Genomic DNA, 9,650 nt, shown 5'->3' on the forward strand with positions numbered 1-9,650 from the left:
CCCTGTAGCCTTTAATATTAATACAATATTCATATTATAGCATCTAAAACTAATATAATAACTACCCTGTGGCTCTTAGTATTAATAGTATATCTATATTATAACATCTAAAACTAATATATGTGCCCAGTGCTCTTAGTACTAATATGATATTCATTAAATAACATCTAAAAAACTGATGTAATATATCTTGTGGCTTTAAAAAAATTTTTTTAGTTATAGATGGACCCAATGCCTTCATTTTATTTGTTTTTTTTTTATGTGATGCTGAGGTTCAAACCCAGTGCCTCACATAGGCAAGTGTTCTACTACCGAGTCACAACAACAGCCCCTCTTGCGGCTTTTAATAATAATATGATATCCATATATAGCATCTAAAAGCAATATATTATCTTTCATGTGGCATTAAATATTAATATACTATTCATACTATGATATTTATAACTAACATAGTAGCTGCCCTTGGTCTTTAATATTAGTATAATATTCATATAGTGACCTATAAACCCAATATAATAGCTGCCCTGTGACTTTAAAAAAAATTTGTTATAGTTGTTTTTATTTACTTTTGTAGATGGACACAATACCTTTATTTTATCTGTTTATTTTTATGTGGTGTTGAGTATCGAACCCAGTGCCTCACATGTGCTAGGCAAGCACTCTACCACTGAGCTACAACCCCAGCCCTGTCCTGTGTCTTTTAATAATTTTAATGTAGCATCAAAAATTGATAAATTACCTCCCTGTGACTTTTAATATTAATATAATATCCTTACTATAGCAACTGAAACTGATAGCACAGCTGCCCTATGGCCTTTAATACTAATATAATTCTATAACATTTAAAAGTGACATAATATTTGCTTTTTGGCCTATAATATTAATATGATATCTATAAGAGCTTTTAAAAGTGATATAAGAGCTGTCCTGTTGCCTTTAACATTAATAGCTATACAATGTGTATAAAACTAATAGTTTCCCATGACCTTTAATACTTACATATTATCCATATAATAGCATCAAAAATTGATATTACTTGCCCTGGAATTTAATATTATAGCCTCAATGTAGCATCTTTAACTAATGTAATGGCTTCCCTATGGCCTTATATAATCATTCTCCTGTGGCTTTTAATATTAATACAATATTCATATTATAGCATCTAATACTAATATAATAGCTGGCAATGTGCCTAAGGTATGAATATGATATCCACATATAGCATCTAAAACTAATAAAATAGCTGCATTTTTTGTCCCTAATACTTATAAGAGATCCATAGTATAGAATCTAAAATTAATAGAGTAGCTGCTCTGTGGCCTTAAACACCAATATGACATCTATTTGTAGCATCCAAATGTGACATAATAGCTTCCCTGTGGCTTTATTGTTAATAAGATAACCATACTATAGCATTAAAAACTAAAATAACATCTTACCTTGCAGCCTTAATATTAATATGATATGCATACTATGGCATTAAAAATTAATGTATAGGTACCATGTGGCTTTTAATATTAAAATGCTGTCTATTTTACAGCATCTAAAATGAATACTATACACACACACACACACACAAACTATAGCTTCTAAAACTGACAAGGTGGTTGCTCTGTGGCCTTTAATATTAATATGATACCCATAAAGTAGCATCTAAAACTATTATGATAGCTGCCCTGTAGGGTTTAATATTAATATTATATCAATAATAATAATATAATATTCATACTATAGCATCTAAAATCAATATATACACTGTAGCATCTACAACAGATATATTAGCTGCACTGTGGCTTCTAACATTAAAATAATTTCTGTAGTATAGCATTCTACACTAATATAATAGCTGTATGATGGACTTTCTTACACCCTCTCCAAAAAACAAAAAAAAAAAATTAATAAAATAGCTGCCACCTGACTCTTAATGTTTTATCCTTACTATAACACATTAAACTAATAAAATAGCTGTAGATAGTAAAGACTGAGCTCATGAGGTTTCAGAGGAAAAGGCCTCTGTTGGAAATTGGATGAGAGGCCATTCTTGTTATATTCTAAAAAGTTGTCTACAGTTTGCCTATGTTCTGAGATGTTCTGTGAGGCTAAATTTAAAGGTGATAGAGTAATTAATCTGGCAGAAGAAATTTCAAGGCAACACAGAATTCAGGCAGTGACATGACTATTGCTGGCAGCTTTTAGCCAAATTTGGTATAATAATCAAAGATCATAAAGCAGAGCAGAAAGAACACCTTTTAATTTGGTCAGAGTTAAACTAAATGTGTGAGTCAAACTGGAGCTTAGGAAGTTGTAATTGTTAAAACATTCTGACCACTAAAGAGATGCTAAATACTTTGCCCAGAGACAATAGGAAATAAGCCTTAAGTGCATCTCAGGAATTGGCAAAACCACGCCAATTTCAGGCTCAAAGTTTTAATTTATCTTTTTTTTTTGTACCAGGAATTGAACCCAGAGGTACTTAACCACTGAGTCACATCCTCAGCCTTTTTAAATATTTTATTTAGAGACATGATGTCACAGAGTTGCTTAGGGCCTTGCTAAATTGCTGAGGCTGACTTTGAACTTGCAATCTTCTTGCCTCAGCCTCCTAAGCTGCTGGGATTAGAGTCAGGCACCAACCTGCAGCTGACCCTTGACTAGGACAGGACCTCCTGGGAAGGGGTACCTGTGCAGTGTCCAGAGGTCATCTGGATGGAGGCAGGAAGCCCCTCCTTATTTTCTGTGCTCAGCCCCATTGGGAAAGTTGTCTACTCTCAGTATACTGACTGCCAGCCCCCCTTCCCTTCCACCTATCTGACTTTGTCTTGGATTACTCCAAGCTTGTTGTATGCTCACTCTGTCAAAGGGCCAGCTGGGCCCAGTGGGCATAGGTGAGACACCATGACCAAGTGGAGTATCATCTTCTGTACATTCCTGAGGGACTCTCCCTGCTGAGATTAAAAGAGATATTTTGGCTGTTCCAAGGTGTGGATGGCAAGAGGGGAGCTGAAAGAGAATATGAGGGGTGATTTGTTCAGCCCTGGACTTTCTGGGATCCAGGGCTTTGGGGACATAAAATATGGGTGGAAAATATTCAAACCATAGCACCATCCTTTTATATCAAAACATGGAATGATGGGCTCTATTTTAGCTAAATATGCAAATATATGTTGAATAACCAGAACAGTGAATTTCAGAGGTTGTGCATCAGGACTAGGTAGTGGCACAGCTCTCTCTACAACACTAAACAAGCTAATCAATCAACAGAATCCAAGCTCGGGATGCATTTGTTACCTGTGGAAAAGAGATGAAATTAAAAGTTGGCATGGGGGTATGAAGCTATAGCATAATGTCCTCTAAGCTAATCAGAAGTGGGTCATAGGTACCCTAATGGCAGTCACCTCCAGGTTCTCCCCTAGATGTGGTTCTTTGGGGATCCTGGAGTTGCCTCCATGTTTGTTGTATCCTTGGAAGCTCCTATGGATGGACAAAGATGCAGGCCTGGGTCGTTGTGCTTGCATTTTTCTGAGTTTACCACCCACATCCAGAACTTTGAAATCGCTTTCCATAGGCAGCAACTGCACACTGAGCCTGAGTTTATCAGCTGCATATACAGGTTTTTCTATTCAGAATTCACTTTTCCCTCTGTGAGGTATGCAAAGGTAAGGGCAGTCCAGTTTCCAGACCAGAGTAGAGACCTGGGGGAGCTCAGAGACACCAGGGCCTCCATGGCATAGATTCATAGCAGTTATGCTGTTTGTTTACCCATTGAAGCACATCCTGATTGCTTAAGCTATTGGGGCATTGTGAATAGAACTACTATATGTAATTGCATGCTGTTATCTAGATATACATTTTTTTAAAGAGAGAGAGAGATAATTTTTTAATATTTATTTTTTAGTTATTGGTGGACACAACATCTTTGTTTGTATGTGGTGCTGAGGATTGAACCCAGGCTGCACGCATGCCAGGTGAGCGTGCTACTGCTTGAGCAACATCCCCAGCCCTAGATATACATTTTTGAGGAAGTTTTCTATATTTTTAGGATTGTGTGGTGACACCATGTCTAACTTTAGGGAAAATGCCTAGTTTTTTTGATAGTGTTGAACTGTTGTGTGCTCTTACAGCAATGCACAAGAGTGCCTGTGGCTGCTCATCATCCTCATGGTTGATACTACACTTAGTAAAGACCTTAGCAGCTCGGTAGGTGTGCAGTGCACCTTGGGGTCTTAGTTTGTGCTTTCCTCATGACAGGTGATACTAAGAATCATTTCTATGCTTCTTTGCCATGTCGTATATTTCTTGTGAGTTGTCTGTTCATGTCTTTACCAATTATGTTGTCTTATTGTTGAATATCTCACTACATTTTTTTACACAGTTTGTTTTAGACATGTATCTTCCAAAGATTCCCCCAGTGTTTGACTTGTCTTTTCATTTTCTTTATATGATTTTTTTTACAGAGAAATTCACTACAGTCCACATCAGGTTTTCTTTCATGGATTTCTTGTTGTTATTGTTTGTTTGCTTGGTAGCTGGTATTGAACCCAGAGGAGCTTAACCACTGAGCCACATCCCCAGCTTTTATGGATTTTTTTGCGGGGGCTACATATAAAACCTTATCATGAAACATGTGGTCATGCACATCTTCTGGAGTTTTACAGTTTCCCATTTTAAATTCAAGTCTAGGGAGTATTTTGTTAGGTTCTGGCATCCATATGTGTGGCTTCTTGAAGTGTGTTCTTTTGCAGTCAGTGCTGTCTAGTCTAGGTTTATAAACAGCTTCTTGGGAATTTCTGGAATGCACTGAATCTTCAGATAAGGTTTGAGATAATTTCATCTTAATTATATTATTGAGACCTGAGCAAAGACTATCTCTGCATTTATTTATATTTCATTTGATATCTTTATAAACATTTCAAAATTTTCTGAAAGTATGTTTGTACTTTAAGACTTACATGTAAGTACTTCAAATTTGGGGTCTCTATTTTAAATATTAATGCTTTAAAATGTTTCTTATTCCAGCTTATAAATTTCACTGTTTCCCCTACATGATGGCTGAAATATAGGAAATCAATGAAATTTTGTCTATGGGTCATGTACTTTGCTGCTTGCTATCTCCATCCATTCTGATCAAGACATAGGATGCTGGGCTCTATTTCTTTTTGATTTCCAAAATCATGATGTGGAATAGTCAGAACTATGAATTTCAGAGCTTCACTGTGCCTAGCACAAGGGGGTGTAGCTCTGAACAGTGAACACCCAGCACCCAGCATCCTGCACTGCCCACAGTGGCCAGTGGGGACACCCAGAACAACCTTCTCTGATCAACTGCTTTTGGGGGCTGTGTTCTGTGCCCTAATCAAACTTCCTTCTCCTGGGGACCCATATAAGAGATGCCACATCTAGGGACTCCTAGGGGCTTTATATAAGGTGTAGACCAGAATTTTTTTTTTATCCTGGGAACACACCTAGAAAGATACCATGGCCTGGGGATGCCTGGTGGATATGTCTATGGTGAGGACTAGAGCTTCCTTCTCCCTGACACCTACCCATGGAGACTCCACTGTGGAATCAGGATGACTGAGATCCATGCGAGGAAAACATGAGGAAGAAGCTTCTTGTGTACTGCCTGGTGTGCTGAGAAGGAGGTTCTGCCATGTTCTTTACTTTCTCAGGTAATATTTTAGCAGAACTTATTTTACAACAGTATTTCTTACTGAGGCTTTTGCTGCTCATTATCATGGTATGTCAATGTATTTTGTGTGGCTTGAGTGTCTGAGGACACAAATGCCCCCTCAAGATGGTGCAGGGAGGGCCCAGTGCCTGGAGTCTGAGGGTAAGGGCTCATGAAAATGCAGTAAGAAGCTCTCAGGAGCCTCTAGGGTGAGAGATGCAAAAATTATAATGGATCGCGCTACCCAGAATCCTGGATAACTGCAGAATCCTCATTGCAGTTACCAGAGCCTTCTGCAGTGAAGGCAGCATGGGTCAAATGACAGACTGTGCTACCCATAATTCTTGGTGTCCTGCAACTTGCAGAGACCTCTGCAGAGAGGGCTGTATTGACAAAAAATCAAACTATGCTGCCAATTACTTTTGGGTGCCTGCTCTGCCCAGGAGCCTCTGGGGGTGAGAATTTTAAGGGCAGAATACCAGACTTCAATGCTCAGAATCTCTGGGGATGCATACATATCCTGTAACCCTGTAAGTCCCAGAGGATTTGGTGGTGATGGTTTTGTTGGTAGAGCTCACTTCCTAGAATCTCCAGGGTCCCAGGGAAAGCATGGGGTCTTCAGCTCCTGTGATCCTCAGCAGGACTGTGCAGGCCAAACACTAGACTGCATTATCCAGAACCCTCAGGGACTGCAGCTCCAAGAATCCTCTGTGATGAGTGGGCAAACCATTGAACTGCATTGCCTACAATCCTAAGGGGGAATTTTAGTTTCAGAATTTTCTGCAGTGAGTAGGAAAAACACAGGACAATATTACCCACAAATCTTGGTGCCAGCAGCTCTCAGGATCCTCTGTTGTGAGGACTGTTGGACTGAGAGCTTAACTACAGTATCCATAATCCTTGGTGCGGTGTGTTGCCCAGGTGAGTATGCAGCCTGCAACTCCCAGAGGCCTCCCAAGTGAGAGCTGTGCACTATGCAGGTCAGACTACACTACCTACAATTCCTGGGGATACACTTGTGAATGTGCTGCCTGCAATTCCAGGAGGCTTCCACAGTGAGGTCTATCAGTACCAAGGCAAGCATTTGGCCTTCAGTTCTCATGGCACTTGCAGTAGGGAAATGCAGGCAAAACACTAGACTACCTTATCCAGAATCCTCAGGGGGAATTGCAGTTCCCAGGATCTGCTATAGTGAGGGCTGCAGGGTAGGGAGGTAAACTACACTACCTAGAATTCTTGGAGGTGCCCCGTGTCCATGTGGCCTGGATCTCTCAGAGGCTTCCACAGTGAGGGCTATGGAGGCAGAGGGCAAGACTATGCTACCCAGAATCCCTGGAGGCCTGCAGCTCCCAGACACCTACCTATTGAGCACTGCCGGGGCAAACTTTGTATTGCACTACACAAACTCCCAGGGGTGTCTAGAGAGGCTTGTGCTACACAGATCCCAGAGTTTTGATGGTGAAGTCCACTTAGGTAGGATGGACTGCACAACCCAGAATAATCAATGGCCCACAGCTCTCAGAGACCTGTGTGGTCAGGGCTGGCTGAGTAGAACTGACTACAATACTCAGAATTCCTGGGGGCTCTGAGCTCTAAGTAGTCACTTTACAGTTGAACATAGCACCAGGCTATAATACCCATGATCCTTGGGGGCTCCCAGAATCCACTGTAGTGATGGCTGCATGGGCAGAACACCAGACTACTCTGTCCAGAATCCCTAGGGATGCCTGAGTGACTGTGTAGCCTGCAATTTCTAGAGACCTCTGGAGGGGGAGCTGCATTGTAGAGGACTAGATTACACTGCCCAGAATCCTGGGTTGGTGTATGAGGGTTAAAGTGCTACTTGAAGCCCCCATAGGCTTCTGAAGTGAGGGCTGAATGGTCAGAATGCCAGACTACACTGTTCAGAATCACTAGGGGTTCCTGAGTAGCCTGCAGCTCACAGAGGCCTCTGCAGCTGGGCTGCATTGTAGAATACAAGACTGCACTACCCAGAATCCTGGGGTTATGAGGGTAAATGTGCTACTTGTAGCCTCTGGCTTCTGGGGTGAGGGCTGCATGGGTAGAACAGCAGAGTCCACTGCCAGGGTCCTCCAGGTTGCCTGGGCCCGCACATGGCACACAGCTTCCATGGTCCTGAAGGGCAAAGATGGTGTGGGCAGAGCACAAGACAGACTGAATGACCTAGAATGCTCTCAGGGGCTACTGGGAATTTGGTCTGAGCTCAGGTTCTTCTACCCTCCTACAGTGGTCACCCTGGGCTGGGAATTAACAGATTTTCTTAAAATTCCTGATTCTAAAATGGGGCAGACCCTGGCTAAGTCACTCTGTCTCAAAGACTACATGTCCCAGAAGCCTTTGAAGTGGTCTCTGCCCTTGGGCGCCTGAGTGAGGGTCTAGACTCCCTGTGGAAGCCTCCCTCTGTGCCTCTGCCCACCTGGCTCAGACTGCTGCAGCCCTTGGCCTGGTGGAGTGCAGGGAGAGGGTCTCCTGGACTCCATTTCTCCTCTCCTGAGATTCCACTACTCATGGTGCCACAGCCAGACCTAGTTACAGAAGTGGGAACAGATTTTATTCAATAACTGCTGAGGGTGGAAGAAGGCACTGACATTCACCAGGTAGCTGGGAGAGGCCCCGCCTCTGAGCGGTGAGCAGCTCGCTGCATGTGCACGTAGTCAAAGGGGCGTGGTCAAGAAGGGGCAGGGCTTCACCGCCATCTTTAATGCTGCCTCCCTGAGAGTGAGGAGAGCTGGTTTCCCACTCAGGACCAGCTCGGGAGAACCCCAGTTCACTGGAGTGTTGGGTCACTCCACAGAGAGGGGCAGAGCTCCCTTCTCAGAGCAGATTGAGAGAGACACCCAGGTTGGGGACCCTCGTGGGCCATGCCTCCAGGGACTCCTGGAGGTCCCTTCTCCTCAGAGCAGCCTCAGCGGACTCTTCGCTTAGAGACTTCGTGAGTCATGGCTCTAGGAATGCCTGGAGTTTCTTTGTCCTCAGAGCAGCCTGAGGGGGACGCCTGTCTTGGGGACCCTCATGTGGCATGTTTCTGGGGTTTCCAGGGTTTCCTGAGGGAGATGCCAGGGTTTGGGACCCTCACAGGTCATGACTCTAAGTAGGCCTGGGGTTTCCTTCTCCTCAGAGCGGTCTGGAGGAGACGCCAGTGTGGGGACTCTCTTGGGTCACCTCTCTAGTGATGCCTGGGGTTTCCTTCTCTTCAGAGTTGTCTGAGGAAGACTCCTGGTGTGGGGAGCCTTGTGGGTCGTGTCTCTAGGGACACCCAGGGTTCAGTTCTCCTCAGAGCAGCCTGAGGGAGATGCCTGGTGTGGGGCAGCCCTATTTTGTATTATAGAGACAGGGTTTCACTGAGTTGCTTGGTGCCTTGCTTTTGTTGACACTGGTTTTGAACTCAAGATCCTTCTGCCTCAGCCTTCTGAGCCGCTTAGGTTTAAATATATTACTTCTAACAAAGCCAGAATTTATTAAAAATACATCCCCTGTATTTTGAATGATGAACCACATTTTTTCTTTAATATTTGCTTAGTTTTGTTCAAAAAAAAATTTTTTAGTTGTAGAAGGGCACAATACATTTACTTCATTTATTTTTATGTGGTGCTGAGGATCAAAACCAGTGCCTCACACATGCTAGTCAAGCACTCTACCACTGAGCTACCACTGCCACACATTTTTCTTTTGGTGGAGAGTTTAATTAGCAAGAAGCCACCCCTCCAGGACTCTCTTGCTAAGGCCTCCCCCTCCAGACCCTGCCTCTTCTCCAGACCCCACCCATATTCTTTGGCCCTGCCTGTCCTCCTGAACCACCTTCCCCCTCCTTCCTACCCTGCTTCTCTATATCCTACTCATGTTCTAGGGCCTGTTTCTCCCTCAGGTCTCACCCGTCTGCCAGGCCCTGCCCCCTTGTGGCTCATTATCCCTCTCCTTCGGACCCTGTTTCTCCTCCAGATCTTTCCCTTCTTCCTGTCCT

The sequence above is a fragment of the Spermophilus citellus genome, assembly GCF_964194105.1.
Source record: "Spermophilus citellus genome assembly, chromosome: 16".
NCBI lineage: Eukaryota > Metazoa > Chordata > Mammalia > Rodentia > Sciuridae > Spermophilus > Spermophilus citellus.